Below are 16960 nucleotides of genomic sequence, written 5' to 3'. Positions count from 1 at the left end.
TGAGGCCAGAACTGTGGCTGATGGGGCAACAGAGTGACCCACACGTGTGTAATGAACGTTGCAGCCTCTTTGATTAGGACTTTCCGGAATTAGGGATCGTATGAAAGATGCAATGCTCCTCCCCCCACCAAAGGGAAGAGAATCTGACTCGAGATATGCCCTGTTTACTCCATTCTCCTGTGTCAGTTTTAACACAGAAATAACTGGTCCAAGAAGAGCTACCCTTTATTGACCAAGTACATTGAGTCGAGGTGCTTCATTCATTGAGGAAACAAGTTCGAAGCACCGACCAGACACTAGGTCTCCGCTACTGGGGTCAGTTTGGGGATGCAGGGATGATGGGGGCTGCAACCTGCAAGCAGATGACTGCCCCCTGTTGTGTGAGAAAAGCCATGGCAGGATTTAAATCATAGAACCCTAGGAGCACAGAAGAGAGCCTCTGACCCCTGCCATAGTGTGCGGGGGTGTGTGGTGTGTGGGTGTTTGGTCAGGACACACTTCTCAGGGGTGGGGAGGTTCTTCAGGTGGCACTTGGATCATCCACAGTTGACAGACACAAGCTGAAGAGCAGAGACATGAACACGGGTGGAGCCAGATTTCCATTCTCAGTCTGTTGGCTCCAGACCACCATGGCAGCTGGGTCAGCTCCAGAGCTGTCATGCAGCCACTAAAAACACTTCCTCTGCCTCTGCTTGCCTCTCAGTTCCTTACATCTGATAAATAGAGTGAGACTGGTGGAGACATAACTGGGGGAGGGTTGATTGCAAAGCCTCTCTGATATGGCAGAGTGCCTCCCCACAGGGGAGGCTGAAGTCCTGCCCGGCCGTTGGCTCTGAGGCAGTCCTTTTGCGCCGGTGGACTCCAGTTTCTTGGCTGCAAGGCAGCTCCTGCGAAGGCAAACACAGAGAGGGTCTTAGAACCTTTCAGGGTGGCTTTGCCCTACTGGGTGCCTGCATTTCACAGGTGGACATGGTATTGGGACAGTCATGACTTTCCTGTCACGGAACAACATCTGCCTCTCGGCACCTGAATCACAAGCCAAGTGGGTTGTCGTGACCGCAAAGAAGACGGGCTTTGCAGTCGGGCAGAACTAGGGCTTGACTCCCAGATCCAGCCTTTACTGCATCAGTGACCTAACCTCTTTGAGCTTGTTTCCTTGTCTGTGGAAGGCGGGGGTTGATACTTCTCTGGATCTATGGGAAATAAAACCGCATATGCCCGGCTCCCATTATTAGCTCAGTAACTAGGCTCCGGGTGAACCATCTTACACTGCGCCCTGTGTTAGGGACACATCAGTGTGGAGGTAAGCATGCCGGGGACCTCTGGGCATCTACTCCACCCTCTGGCTGGGGTGGGGGTTGGGGTAGTGGTGGTGGAACTGGTGCCATTTCCATCTCTTTAATTGTCTTTACATATCAAAGGCACACACTTCATTTCATACTTAGGTGTGCTCTGCTCAGAGGAGTTGTACTGAATGAAGTCAGTCCTCACAGTTGGGTCTGTAGCAGGCAGAACCAGCAGTGGGGACACCTAAGGAGTTGCAGGAAGGTGCTGTCAGATTCCCTAAGAGGGTCCCGATACTGAGCGCGCAGCTGATCCTTGCCTCCCTGATGACCACAGGGGACTAGTAAATCAAACCCTTGCATAGGGAAGACCCGTTAATATACTTTCTCCTGTCCTAACAGAAACTCGGACTATAAACTATAGTGAAAATCTCATCAAAACAAAGTCCATGGGTAGGGCAGTTCAAAGCCTGTTCAATTTACTGGGTCACAGATACCATAAAGGGACAGATTTTTTTTCCATTGTTCAGCTTATCCCTCCTCACTGTGAAGCAGGTGGTCACCCTGGATCCCTCTATGCTTCCAAAACTGTGGCCAAATTCCAAAGGTCATATTCAAAGGCAACAGTGGGCCCGTATAACATAAGGCGAGAGCTTTTCTGTCTGTATCCTGTTCTTAGCAAGGAAGCCTTTCCCAGAAAAACTCAGCCATCAGATTGCATTTCAAATCAGCTCGTTGTGAACCACAGTAAAACGTGTGTCCATGTGGGGAATTCATAATGAAATCTCCATCACCTTCCATTCGGTAAAAATATCAAATCTGGTAACTGTGGCTTTTCATCCAGGTACTCCCCAGGAAAAATGGAAATTGCTCTACCCAGCCTGACAGCTGAACCTAAGAAGGAATCAGACAGATGAGGAGGGAGGGAGGGCATGTAAGATGGAGGGAACCGCACGTGTGAGGTTGTGAAATCTGTGGGTGGTGGGGGCCGGGGGGGGCGGGCAGGGGTGGCGAGGGAGGACGAGTGTGAGCACACCGGCCATCTGATGAACAGAAAGAGGTCTGGGTGCGCTGGAATATCAAGTGGGGCTTGGAGCAGAAGGAAGGGGTCTGGTGAAGATCCGGCGTTTGGGGGCAGGCAAGGCCTGCTGTGCTTAGTCCAGGAGGCTGGACATTATCCTAAGAGCAGCGGGCAGCCCCTGCAGAGTTTTGAGCAGGGGTGTCATGCCCAGGTTAGAACTTAAGAAAGCTTCCTCAGGCAGTAGGATAGACAATGCGTTGGAAAGCGTCAGGATTGCTGGTGGTGGGCAAGGAGAGAGATGAGGGTGACGTGGACTAGGGAACTCACTGTGCCGATGGAGAGAAGTGTCAGGATCTTACTTAGGAAGACTTAGGAGGCAGAACGGTGGGGCTTGATGATTGAGAGGGTGGTGAGAGAGAGGCAGCAGGCAAGGATGGCTTTAGGGATCTCTGGCCTAAGCAGCTGGGGAGAAGGCTGCCTTGCCCTGAGTTAGGCAACAGCAGAGGAGGTGCAGCTATGTGGGGAGGGGTTGTGGATGGGTTCAGTTTGGACTTGTTGAGTATTCCTTGCCTTTGGGGCTCAAACACGTATTACCTGAATGACTTGGGGGAGCTGACCTAACCACTCTGTGCCCAAGATGCCTCAACAGTGATAGGGGAATGAGACTAATAATTAAGGAAAAGACTAATTTCTGTTTCATTTATTTATTTATTAAAGAAAACATTTTTTAATCTTAACAGCACAGTGCCTTGAAAAGTACAGTAGTACGGTACAACAGCTGGCCTACAGGGGCTGGCATTTCATTTACTTAGTCTATGAGAATGTCCTCCTTTTACACAGCAGTGCTGTTTTACTGTCAGGTACTCCCTAGGTATAATGGGAATGTATCTACTTTCCATATATCTGCTTGGTTTTACATATCTGCTTTGTGTATTTTCACCATGTACCATGTATTGCCAACTGTAAAAGAAAAATAAATACATTCAAAGTAACAAGTGTTTGTCACATGCATGCAGAATGGCAGTCCATCAGCCTGTCTCTCAGAGAAATAGCCCCCCCTTCAGACCCTCCAATTCTTCCTCCTCTAGCCCCTCACTCCCTCCAGGGAGTGGGCACAGGGCCTTTGGGACCAAGTTTGTCTAACACTTCTCTTCGCTGTGAAGTCATCTCCAGTGTCCCAGAAGTTGCCTAGCACTTGTTGAGTGCAGTCTCCCTGTGGACCTGTCAGTTGACTAGGGAAGTCTGTAGTTTAGGAGAGAGGATTGAGCCTGATAGGTGGAACTGGAAACCATCAGTGTGTGGCTGCCTAGCAGGGAGGTGATGAAGCCACAGATACCTAGATTTGAATCGAGGCCCCACCACTTATTCCTTCTGTGACTTTGGGCAGGTTACTTAACCTCTCCGTGGCTCAGTTTCCTCAACTGTAAGATGAGGATGATGGTCCTATTCTGGGATAATAACTCCTTTTTGCTTCCTTCATGTAGATCACAAACATATAACCTTTTGATAACTATACAGTGCTGTTCGAGCGTCGATTACTTCCAGGGCAAAAAGGGACGCTCTCTGCTTATAGACTTATCTACTTGGACAGGCATGAAAGATGCCTGGCTCATGTTTACCATGTTGACAAGGTTGAACTTCACCTGAGCCCTGAAAAAAGCCACAGTAAAGAAATCTCTGCAGACTTTTGTGTTCCCGAAATGGCTTACTGCAAAGGACCACCCTTCCCCTTATGACTCAAGATAAGGCTTCGCATAAGTCTCAGGTGACTCCTGGGTTTACCTGCTACAAGGCCAAATACAGACCTTCCTCCTTTTCCTTAAAGGGCAGATACAGACCCTCCAGCTCCTTGTTTTTTGTCTCATGACTAGTAACTGAGATTAAAAGTCAGTCCTCCTGAAAGTAGCTAGTCACAAAGATAATCATTTCCTGTTCAGTTGACTGAGACTTCCCCTGAACGGTTTTCCCACCTGCAAATGTCCCCACTGTAACTTGTCTACTACTCTCTATGAAATGAAGTACAGTGCAAAACCACCCTGCTGACAGTCTGATCTTCAGATCTGGGGTGCTCTCCCAATTGCAATTGGTAGAATAAAGTCAGTCTCTTTATTAGTTTGTGTTTTGTCTTTCCCAGTGTGATGTATCACACGGGGTGTGATTGGTAAGAACTAGGTAAGAAAAAAATCAAGTAGCAGGAGCTGCTTCTCACGTAGGCACGCAACAACACAAATTACCAGGCAGTCAGGGAGAAGCCCGCCCCCACCCCCCCTTCCAACCCCAATAGCCCACCACGACCATGCGTCGTCTGCGAGGTCATCTCCAGCGGCCGGAAACTCTTCCTGCGACTCCAGAAGCGATCGTCCCTTCTACTCTCCAAGCTCCTGGGAGAGGCGCTCCGGTGCGCGGCCGGGAGGGGCGGGCACTGCCTTCTCTTCTCCCAATCCCCCAGCCCTACTGCCGCCGTCCCCGGGGAGGAACCTACTCTCCTTCAGGCCACTCCCGGCTCCCTCCCGGCCCACTACAACCCAGGGGAGGCCTAAGGGAACCCTGCTTCTATAAGGGGCGGGGGGCGGGGGGTGGGGGGGCTGGGCGGGGAATGTCGCATCCCTATGACTTCAGACGCAGACCCGCAGACTCCTCCTCCCGTGGAGGGCGGGTAGCCTCTATAGGACGCCGGAGGACTCCTCCCCTCGGTGGTCTTAACCCTTCTATTCCCGGCGCGCCCCCCACCCCCGCCACTCCCGCCTTCCCGCCAGGTCTGAGGATGGGAGGCGGTGCACTGGCGTCCTGATGGCGGAAACCTGATCCCGGGAAAGAAGGTGCGAGAGTGAGGGATGGAGACAGGGACAGACACGCAGACAGAGGGAGACGTCTCCCTAGGACCGACCAAGTGTGCGTTAGTGTCACAGGACCAGAATCCTTCTCTTTAGCCAACTGGGATCGGTGCTCTCTCTGAGAGAACGGTTGCTTTCCGCAGATGCCCTACCTCTTGAGTATCAGAATTCCTGTTGGACAGTCTGTGTATGGCTTATTTCTCTTTCTCTGGTTGGGGATTGCCATTTTTTAAGCCGAAAGAGACGATGTTGAAACTTCCAGTGGGCCTTGGTCGACCCCCGGGATAACTGGGCTAGAATCAGTGTTCAACAGGTTCAGAAATAGTTTGTCTGTTTCCTTGGCATCACCTCCCTCCCCACCTCATGTCCCACCTCACAAAATGAGACAAAATAATTGAAGTGTTTTCAAGGCAAATGCGTTTCCTGTATTGAACGCATCAGAGGAATTCTTCCTCGAGAGTGTGTGAGAGAATTGGGTCATGATGTGACACAACTAGGAATAGGCACATACTTTTAACAGGCTCTTTGATTCCTGTGTTGGTGTGGAATGATTTTGAAAACTTTTACCACATGAATCGACAAGCAGCAGTGTATAATAATTAGAAAAGGAAGGTGTCTTTGGTGGTCTGGTTTTCTGGAGTACAGCTGATCCTGGGCAGTAGACCTCTACTGTGGTCAGAAAGTTGGATCTATGATTAGTTAGGGGGTCTCCGTTTGTATTTCCAATAACCATTTCCTTATATTTGACATACCTCTATTGGGTGTATTAGATATGTCTGTGTGCCTGTGGGTTAGGGTTGTTTTGCTTGTTTGTTTTGTCAGAAATAGAAAAGTGAAGTGGCCTTGCTTGCCTGAGTCTCTCAGGGCACCAGCAACAGAGAAAATGGATAAAAAGAAAGGATTTCCATATTTTAAGGAAAAGAATTTCCACAACTCCCTATGAGAGGGGCTGGGTCTCCTACCTAGAACGCGTTGGCATTCAATGAAATGTTTTGTGAGTGGCTGTTTTAGGGAAGCAGTGGTTCTACTGTTTTTCCTTGAATATTGGCTACATTTAAAATTGTACTTGAGACTGTGTGAAATAGGTAAGTAAAACTGCAGATCTCAGTGACCCATTTTCTTTACCCAGCTTGTGAGTGCGATACAGACTCAATGTAAACCTCCGGTTTGGGCGGGGCCGACGTGCCCGGCAAGGAAATTTTGTTTATAAAGTGGAGAGAAGCTGGATGTGCTCAAAGGAAATCTGTACTTTGTTCAGCAGATTATTTATGTATTAAAGGAGTAAGTAGAGCCAAGGGAATGTTTAAGGTGGTGATGGTGAATTAAAATAGGTGACAACATTCAGAGAGAGAGAGAGATTGGTATAATGAATAGTGCAGAGACCTTTGCATGTTAACAGACGTAGGTGAAAACCGGTCAGGACCACTACCTAGCAGTGTGACCTTGAGCGAGGTGCTTACCCTCTCTGATCCTCAGTTCCCTCATCTGCAAATGGGGACAATACTATTATATATTATCCCACCCCCGGGCGAAACCATTCCTCACCACCTGATCCCAGCATCCTGTGGCTCCGGCGGCCAAGGCTCTCATCACGCTTGTTTCGCCACTGTCTTCAGTCTGGCTCCCTGCCCGCCACACTGTGAGCTCCTTGAGGACCGTTTTCCTGCGTGAAATGTTCCCGTGGGCACAAAGTCTGCGAAAGCACAGGTCCTGGAGCCTGGTGCCCCGCAGGTGCTCAGAACATGTTTACCGTCTTGCGAGTGATGATGACGTGAGGTACACGCCCAGAGCAGTGTAGCTGTTGTTATGCTGTCAATTTGTTTGTTGCAAACAGTATATCCGAAATGAGGGGCTAGAGCAAATCTCTCTGCTCAGTTTTCTGTTGGTCCAGGGGCTGTTTGTGTCTTTTATCCCCACATTGTCCAGAACCCTATTGTACCAGAGTAACACCCACGTTTCCCCTTCCTGGTGCATAACTATTATAGCAGCCGTTTCTCAGCTGAAAACGCGTACTGCCAATGAGCGAACACTGAAAATCCTCGGCTCAAATTTCTGTTCCTTGGAGCGGGTGAGGAGCATCCCGTCTTCTATCCCGACTCTGTTGGGAGTGTCTGGTGTCCGTCTCTTCCCCACTTTTCTTCCCCTTGATTTGGTATCTTGGATAATCTTGAGCCTCCTGAGATTGAGGTCTGTCCTAGGTTGTGGCTGCTTTGGGCACTTTGCTGAGGGCATTGATGACCAGGTGGGCCCTGGGTGAGTATTTGTTGGATGAATACAGCCCGGACAGCCAGGCTACTTTGTTTCGTGGGTGAGAGGTGTAGCTGTCACTCGGGCTCCCATCAGCAGGATGGACGGTGTGAACCCGCTGATCGGTGTCCTTGGGCCGGTCACCGGGAGCTCTCTGTCCCTCTGTCCCCCTCCTTTGTGCTCCCACTGCTCTCTGTGTATATGTACACTGCGCCTGGGCTTGCCCTGTCTCCTGGCTTCATGCCGTGTGGTTGTGCGTTACCTTTCCGATTAGGCCGGTTTGAGGAGTTTTCTCTTTACTCACAGCCCAAAGCAGACTTCCTGATATAGTGAGCATCGTGGGTTTCCTTTTTTCTTTTTCCTTCCTTTTTTCCTTTTCTGAGGGAACAGTGTGGTGTCGTGGGTAAGGGCACTAGCTCTGATTCTAGACAACCTTCCTTTCAGCCCAGTTCTGCCACTTGCTATCATATCATCTTGAGAAATTTACTTGGCCCCCTGTGCCTTACTGTCCTCACCTGAAAATGGGTTAATTATTCTTAATAACGATACGAACTGAGGAGGGTTGTATTTGTGAGTATGGAATGAGGCACGCATAGAAATGTGCTGGCACGTTCCCTGTCATAACAACTACTGACGCTGCCACGGGGCAGGTTGTAGGTCAGGCCTTGCCCTGCAGGAGCTCCAGGAAGAACTTCAAGATCACATTAGACATCTGTGTCCAGCCCTAGAGGCTCTTTCTTTCTCTGCCACGCTCCTCGAGCTTTTCCCTCACACCTGAATGACCCCTCACCAGAAGCCTGGCTCTTCCTTGGGGCGTCTTCCCAACTGGAAGCCACAGACGGACATCATCTTCTGTTGTGTGCGTCCTTCAGTTCATGCCAGTTCTGTCCTCAGATGGGTTGGGGCTGCTTCCATTGCAGGAGGGTGCCCAGGGCTGGTAGCAAAGGGTGTGATGTTTTGCTGCTCCCCCATGGCACTGGAAACTCTCTGGGACCTGTCCCCAAACTCCTCTCCCCAAAGTCATCTCCCTCCACCCCAGAATTCAGTTTACACTCAAGCTGGGTTCCAGTGCAGCCCCTGCCAGCCCAGTCACTCTCCTTCAGCCTCAGATTCCTCATCTGTAAAATGGCAATAACTCTGCCTGCTGGTGAGGTTTGTTGGGAGACCTGAGGGAGATAACGGATGTAAAACACCTATAGCGCCCATGACCGGACACGTGGAAGGCACTAAAAAAACAGCAGCATCCCCCATCACACTTCTTTAATCCACAGCACCTGGCGCGGGATAATATGGTGACTCAGGCAATGTCTTTGGGTTGGACTGAGAAAGATGTGACATATTGGGGGCGTATTAGTCAGGCGTCTCCAGAGAAACACAACCGATAGAGATTTATTTTAGGGAATTGGATCATGGGATTGTGGGTGCTGGCAGTTCTGATATCTATAGGGCAGGTCGGCTGGCTGGAAATCAGGTTGCAGTCTGGAGTCCGAAATCCGCAGGGCAGGCCAGCAACTTTGAGTCTCACGCAGGGTTTCTCGGCTGCAGTCTTGAGGCTAAATTGTTTCATCCTCAGGAAGCCTCAATCCCTGCCCTTAAGGTTTTCAACTGATTGGAAGAAGCCCCCCCCCCCCGCCCCATTATGGAGGGTAACCTGCTTCACTTAAAGTCTACTGATTGTCGCAATGTCGATCACAGCCACAGATACCTTCATACAGCACCATCTAGTTGCTAACATCTGAACAACGGGGCACCAGAGCCAAGCCAAGCTGACTTTTAAATTATTCATCATAGTGGGGAAGCAGTACATCGAGAGACATCACCTCCCAAACTGAAGCTCTGACCAATGGGCTGTCTCTCTGGCTTCACTCATCTCAACTAAAATCTGTTCCCTGTCCTCAGAAGCCACGTGAGACGACGATGGAGACTCGAGGCAGCGGTGATTTAAGCAGAGAGTTGGTGCAAGATCCTTATTCATGTGGGGCAAGTGACTGTGGAAGGAATGAAATGGGGTGAGATGATGAATTCATTGCCCCAGCCACCCCCCTGCCCCCAGGTAGCCGACTTCAACAGGGCTGGCTGGGGTTAATGCCTTGTGTAGAGGCTCACGAGTCACGTCATGTGTGTGGTTTGAGAAGCTCGTGGGGCACATACAGATAGCATGGCCAAATATTCATTTCACAGAGTGGATGGAGGGAGAAGAAGAGAGAAAAGAATGATCAAACGTGGGTTAGTTGTGAGTCAGTTTCTAAAGTCTCAGTATTTTTTTACAAGGTGTGTGTGTGTGTGTGTGTGAAATCTTTTCTTTATTTGAGAATTGACTTTCTACGTGAAGAAATATCATCTTGAGAGACTCCTTGTGACACGTGGAAATTGGCTGGGAGTTAACTGGGTTAAGATCATTTTCCAAATGTTTCACACCAAATGTTTGTATAACAGGATGGTGATGGCCCAGAAGAACTGAGCTAACTGGTTGAAATACAGATCTCAGTGACTGAAATGTGAAGAGACTCTTTCTGGGAGGTGTGATCATCTTAGCCTGTGTACATAGGCAAGTCATAGGATTCTAACCATGTCTCAGTAGTGTCCTTTTGTTTCTTGCCCTTGAATGTGCTGGGAGCCGCTGTTTGGTTACTAAAGTTCGTAAGTAACAGTTCTCTGAGAAAACTAGCTCTCTAGAAAAGAGCAGTGCCTGAGCAGCTGATCTAAAGTTCTAATATAGCATTTGATGTAATTTTTGTTAGCTTCACCCAAGATATATTTATTCAAAGAATGTAGAGAGATGCACCTACTTCAAAATCTACCACTGGATTTTTCAAATTAGCATACAGTAAGATCAGCCTGGTTTTCTTTTTGTTGTTGTTGTTGTTGTTTCTTATAAATGTATTTATTTTATTTATTTAATTTTGGCTGCGTTGGGTCTTCGTCGCTACGCACGAGCTCTCTCTAGTTGCAGCGAGCGGGGGCTACTCCTTGTTGCGGTGCGCGGGCTTCTCATTGCGGTGGCTTCTCTTGTTGCGGAGCATGGGCTCTAGGCGCGCGGGCTTCAGTAGTTGTGGCACGCGGGCTCAGCAGTTGTGTCTCACTGGCTCTAGAGCGCAGGCTCAGTAGTTGTGGCGCACGGGCTTAGCTGCTCCGCGGCATGTGGGGTCTTCCCGGACCGGGGCTCGAACCCGTGTCCCCTGCATTGGCAGGCGGATTCTTAACCACTGTGCCACCAGGGAAGCCCCCAGCCTGGTTTTCTTTTGGTGTACAGTTCTATGAGCTCTAACACATGGAGAGATTCAGGTGACCACCACCGTGACCAGGGCACAGGCCAAGTCCATCACCCCCGGAAACGCCCAGGTGCTGCCCCTTTGTTGTTTCCCCTTCCTTTGGGATGTTTCCCAATCCCTGACAGAAAGGATCTGTCCTCCTTCACTGTAGTTTGTCCTTGGCAGGGTGTCCTGTAAAGGCAATGACGCAGCCTGTAGCCTTCTGAGATGGGCTTCTCGCATGTAGCACAGTGCACCATCTTGCATGAAGCTGACAGGCACCTATCGACAGTCTGTGCTTTTTCAGTGCAGAGCAGGTGGCCATTGCATGGGATACCATTTGTTTATCCATTCATCCACACAAGGACATTTGCACTGTCTCCATTTTGGGGAAGTTGTGAATAGAACAGCTCTAAGCATGCATGTTCAGGCTTTTCATTTCTCTAGGGTAGATACCCAGGAGTGGGATTGCTGGGTCATAAGTAAGTTTCTAGAAACATAAGTTTCTAAGAAACTACCAAACTGTTTTTCAAAGTGACTGTGCTGTTTTGCATTCCCACCTGCTAAAAGTGTGAGAGTTCCACCCTCACCAGCGCCGGGTGTTGCCAGGACTTTTGATTTTAGCCTTTCCAATACGAGATTCGGTATCTCATCTTGGTATTAATTTGAAGTTCCCTAAAGGTTTATGATGTTCAACACTGTATTACGCGCTTATGTTGAGTCCCTATCCCACTTCCTAATTGGGTTGTTTGTTTTCTTACTGTTGACTTTTAAAAATTCCTTACATATCCTGAATATAAGCCCTTTGTCAGATCTGTGATTCGCAAACATTTTTCTCCTAATAAATAGCTTCCCTTTTCATTCAGGAGGCATGAGTGATGAAATCTACTTTTTCTCCCCACACCCGGAGTCCAATGTTGTATACCACGCGAGTGCCCATGAGATTCTTCTGAACTGAAAATGAATTTTGCTCTCTGTCAGTCTGTGCTTTTAGCTAGTCCCCTGAGCTGTATTTCTGCAGAAATCCACGAGTCTTCTGCAGACAGAGGCGCTTGAGAGCAGGTAAGTTGATTGGATTCTGAACGCGTGATCTCATCAGAGAGCTTGGGAGCGCAACCATCCTGCCAGGCTTGTCTCCCAGCTCCAAGGGAGAAGGTAAGTCAAGCAGGGCTTTTCTTCTTGAAACTCAAAGGCCTGAATTCAGACAGTCACTGGGGGTGTGTTTAGCACGGGTAAAATGGCATTTCACGTTTGTTGATCCTTTCCCAGGTATCAGACAATATTCAGTGTATTTCTATCACCTTATTTAATCTCTCGCAGACCCATCACTTTGCAAGATATCAATCCTAATTGATGATGGGACTTCCCTGGTGGCGCAGTGGTTAAGAATCCGCCTGCCAATGCAGGGGACACGGGTTCGAGCCCCGGTCCGGGAAGATCCCACATGCCGTGGAGCAGCTAAGCCCGTGCGCCACAACTACTGAGCCTGCGCTCTAGAGCCCGCGAGCCACAACTGCTGAGCCCGCGCGCCACAACTACTGAAGCCCGCGTGCCTAGAGCCCGGGCTCCGCAACAAGAGAAGCCACCGCAATGAGAAGCGCGCAACGAAGAGTAGCCCCCGCTCGCTGCAACTAGAGAAAGCCCGTGCGCAGCAACGAAGACCCAGCGCAGCCAAAAATAAATAAATTAAATAAATAAATTTTAAAAAAATCCTAGTTGATGAGGTGGGAAAGCAGACTACAGAGAAGTTAGGGGAGCTGCTCAGGGTCACACAGGCCGTCAGAGGAGGAGTGACCCACAAACCTAGGCGTACTCGATTCAGAGCCCACACTCTTTATTTTTTTAATTAAAATCGACATACCATATTATGTTAGTTTCAGGCGCACAGCAAAGTGATTCCACATTTTTAAACATTAGGAAATGAATACCACGATAAGTTTGGTTACCATCTGTCACCATACAGACTTATTACAATATTATTGACTATATTCCATATATGTACATTCCATCCCCGTGACTTATTTATTTTATAACTGGAAGTGTGTATCTCCTGATCCCTTCACCTCTTTTACACGACTCCCCACCCGCTCCCCCTCTGGCAACCACCAGTTTGTTCTCTGTGTCTCTAACTCTGTTTCTGTTTTGTTCCCTGTGCTCACTTGTTTTGTTTTTGAGGTTCCACATACAAATAAAACCGTGTGGTATTTGTCTTTCCCTGTCTGCCTTATTTCAGTTAGCATAATACCCTCTAGGTCCATCCATGTTGTCGAAAATGGCAAGATTTCATTCTTTTTTATTGCTGAGTAATATTCCATTGTGTATATGTATACCACTTCTTCTTTATTGATCCATCTATCGATGGGCACTTCCATATCTTGGCTAGGGTAAATAATGCTGCAGTGAACAGAGGGGTACATACAGCTTTTGTGATTAGTGTTTTTTGTTTTCTTCAGATAAATACCAAAAAGTGGAATTGCTGGATCATATGGTAGTTCTAGTTTTGGGTTGTTTTTTTTTTTTTTAATTTATTTTATTTATTTATTTTTGGCTGCGTTTGGTCTTCGTTGCTGTGCGCGGGCTTTCTCTAGTTGTGGCGAGCGGGGGCTACTCTTCATTGCAGTGCACGGGCTTCTCATTGCAGTGGCTTCTCTTGTTGCAGAGCATGGGCTCTAGGCTCACGGGCTTCAGTAGTTGTGGCACGCGGGCTTAGTAGTTGTGGCTCGCAGGCTCTAAGAGCGCAGGCTCAGTAGTTGTGGTGCACGGGCTCAGTTGCTCCGCAGCATGTGGGATCTTCCCGGACCAGGGTTCGAACCCGTGTCCCCTGCTTTGGCAGGCGGATTCTTAACCACTGCGCCACCAGGGAAGCCCCTAGTTTTAGGTTTTTGAGGAAACCCTCACTGTTTCCATAGTGGCTGCACCAATTTACATTCCCACCAACAGTGCATGAGGGTTTCCTTTTCTCCACATCCTCGCCCGCATTTCTTACTTGTTGTTGTCTTTTTGATAATAGCCACTTGACAGGTATGAGGAAGCACCTCATTGTGGTCTTGATTTTGTAATCCCTGATGATTAGTGATGTTGAGCATCTTTTCATATGCCTGTTGGCCATCTGTATTATCTTCTTTGGAAAAATGTCTATTCAGTGTTTTGCCCCACTTTTTCATCGGGCTCTTGGTTTGTTTTTTGTTTTGTTTTGTTTTGATAATGAGTTCTATGAGTCCTTTAGATGTTTTGGATATCTACCTCTTTTCGGATATATCACTTGCTAATATCTTCTCCCATTCAGCAGGTTGCCTTTTTGTTTTGTTGACGGTTTCCCTTGCTGTGTAAAAGCTTTTTAGTTTGATGTACTCCCATTTGTCCATTTTTGCTTTTGTTGCCCTTGCCTGAGGAGACATATCCAAAAAATTACTGCTAAGACCAGTGTCAAAGCGCATACTTGGCTATGTTTTCTTCTAGGAGTTTTATGGTTTTAGGTCTTACAATTTAGGCTTTAATCCATTTTTTTGTTTATTTTTGTATGTTGTGTAAGAAAGTGGTCCAGTTTTCCCAGAACCATTTATTGAAGAGGCAGCCTTTCCCCTAATGTATATTCTTGGCTCCTTTGTCATAGGGGTTTATTTCTGTCAGAGCCCACACTCTTAAGCATCCCCAACCGTACCCTCCGTAAAGGCTGGGGAGAAGTGGGAAGAGCTGGTGACTTCAGTGTCCGTTCACAGCTGGTGGCACCAAGTCTGGGTAAGATACATCATTGATCCTGCCCACAATGCACTGGGGCGGGGATAACCATCCCCACCTGGCACGAGTTCACCAGGGTGGTGATGTCACGGGCTCACTCCAGCAGCCAACCCAGGTCAATCCTGCCAACCACAATCAACCATTTAGCCAATCATGAAGGTTTTCACTGTATCCGTTACATCCCCCCACTCCACGCCAGGCTGGCTGTTGAGACGGGGAGGTGAGGAGGAATTGCAGAGCCAGTCCCTGCCCTCGGGAGTTGAGTCATTAATCAGAGAGAGATCTGACACCCATAGATGTGGTGGCAAGTGCATCATTGATCCCCTGTGAGGCTGGGTTGCTAGGAGACGAGAGGAGTGACAAGGATCAGGGTGGGATGAAGTGGACATGGCGGCGGGGGTGGGGGGAGCGGAGCAGGGTATGCTGGGTACTTGCCGAGGCCAGTCCCAACTGCAGAATTACCCACAGCCTGCATGAGGGCGCCTGGAGGCTGGATGGGCGGGTGTAAATGAGGGAATCAGCAGCGCCACCCCATCCCCACCTCAAAGTGTCTGTATCCCCAACCTGTGTATTGGGTGTAGGTGGTCTGGGGGTCCCATCTGAGACAGCATACTCTCCCAAGTTACAGAGTAGGAGCCAGAATCCCGTGATGTCCAGAGATGTCCAGCATGTCAAATTCTAGGCCAGAGACCGAGCCACAGGCACCAAGAGGCCAGAAAATATTGGATGGGAGTTGGCTTAAAACGCAATGGCCGGTGCTTTGCGATGACCTAGAGGGGTGGGATAGGGAGGGTGGGAGGGAGGCTCAAGAGGGAGAGGATATGGGGACATATGTATGCATATGGCTGATTCACTTTGGTGTACAACAGAAACTAACACAGTATTGTGAAGCAATTATACTCCAATAAAGGTCTATTTAAAAAAAGAAAAAACAAACCGCAATGGCCAAATGACAGATTGGAATGTATGTACCTATAGCAAGTAAAGATATCGCATCATTAATTTAAAAACCTTCCCACAAAGGGAAGCCCTGGGCCTCCTGGTTTCATTGATGAATTCTATCAAATGTTTAAAGAAGAAATAATACCCATCCTTCACAGACTCTTCCTGAATGGACAGGAGGGAGGAGGGAGCATTTCCTAACTCATCCTGTGAGAACAGTATTACCCCACTACCAAAGCCAGACTTGACATCACAAGAAAGCTATAGACCAATATCTATCATGAATAGTGATACATACATCCTCAACAAAATATTAGCAAACCAAATCCAGCAACATTTGCAAAGGGCTATGCAGGATTTATCCCAGGATTGCAATATTGGTTTAACATTCAACTTCAGTTAAGGCAAGCACCATGTTAATATAATGAAGGACAGAAACCACCTGTCATCTTGGTAGACAAAGAAAAAGCATTTGACACAATTCAAGACCCATTCATGATAAAAACGGTCAACCAACTCGGGATACAAGGGATCGTCCTCATTGTGCTGAAGGACATCCCCGAGAAACATCCAGCTCTCGTCCTGTCATATTTAGTAGTGTTAGAATGAATGCTTTCCTCTTGAGATCCAGACCAAGGCAAGGATGTCTGCTTCAGCCACTTCTCTCCCACATTGACTGAAGGTTCTAGCCCGTGCATCGTGCAAAACATGAACTTCTGCTTTCTGCTACAGCATGGGTGAGCCTCCAAAGCATTATGCTAAGTGAAAGAACTCAGACACAAAAGGCCCCTTCCTGCAGGAGTCAGTTTATATGAAATGCTCAGAAAGGGCAAATCTACAGAGATAGAAATTAGATTAGAGGATGCCTGGGCCTGGAGGTACTATTGGGGATTGACTGCTGATGGGTACACGGAATCTCTTTGTGGTTCTGGCAATGTGCCACAACTGGATTATGGTGATGGTTGCACAACTGCGTAAATTCACTAAAAGTCACTGCATTGGGTGCATTAAATGGGTGTGATTTGTGGTATGTATATTATACCTCAATAAAGCAGTTTAGGAAATGTAATGCAGATGTCCAAGTAAGTCATGCGGGAAAAGATATGCCACTGCTTTTGTCACAATGAGGAATCCCCCCCTTCCATGTTCTGGGTCCGGCCTCCTCCATGTGTGCTAGATGCTCCCTCCAGAAACAGCCACTGTGCGCGTCAGGACAGAATTGCTAGTGAGCACACATGTCTAGCGTGTCTCTGTGTGTTCATGCACAGGCACCCTTTGTGTGACCACAAGTCAATGGCTCTGGGCAGGCTCCCATAATCCATCCTGCGTCTGAAATTCTACTTAGCTGTTTTTCCATTCTTCTCGAATCCCATGGACCCAGCTTGCGTTTCTCTGGTAACGGATCTCAGCCCTTAGCTCCAACTTCTGGTCACAGGAATACCTGTAGCCTGGGCATGAGGCCCCCTGCCTGAGCTCAGCAACCCAGGGGGGATGCTCAGCAGAGTGGTAACCAAGACAACGGAACCCCATCCAGCCTCCTTCTGCCCCCAGGACTGAGGTCCGTTCCCTCCCCTCCACCTGCCTGAGTGTCTGATAAGGAAGGGGACTTGGGGGCATGACACACAACCGAGTCATTGAAATTGT

General features: G+C 48.5%; 1 long non-coding RNA gene across 1 annotated transcript; it reads right to left on the bottom strand.

The window, feature by feature from the left end:
• Positions 1–207: 207 nt before the first annotated feature.
• On the bottom strand, positions 208–4865 carry LOC133082051 (uncharacterized). The gene is made up of 2 exons (XR_009698908.1): positions 4594–4865; positions 208–887 (listed from the first exon to the last, which is right to left on the bottom strand). It is a non-coding gene; the product is annotated as an uncharacterized LOC133082051 (long non-coding RNA).
• Positions 4866–16960: the final 12095 nt, after the last annotated feature.

Source organism: Eubalaena glacialis, chromosome X (assembly GCF_028564815.1).
Source record: "Eubalaena glacialis isolate mEubGla1 chromosome X, mEubGla1.1.hap2.+ XY, whole genome shotgun sequence".
NCBI lineage: Eukaryota > Metazoa > Chordata > Mammalia > Artiodactyla > Balaenidae > Eubalaena > Eubalaena glacialis.
Note: the sequence above shows the minus strand (reverse complement) of the source record. Positions and strands in the feature narration are given on the sequence as shown.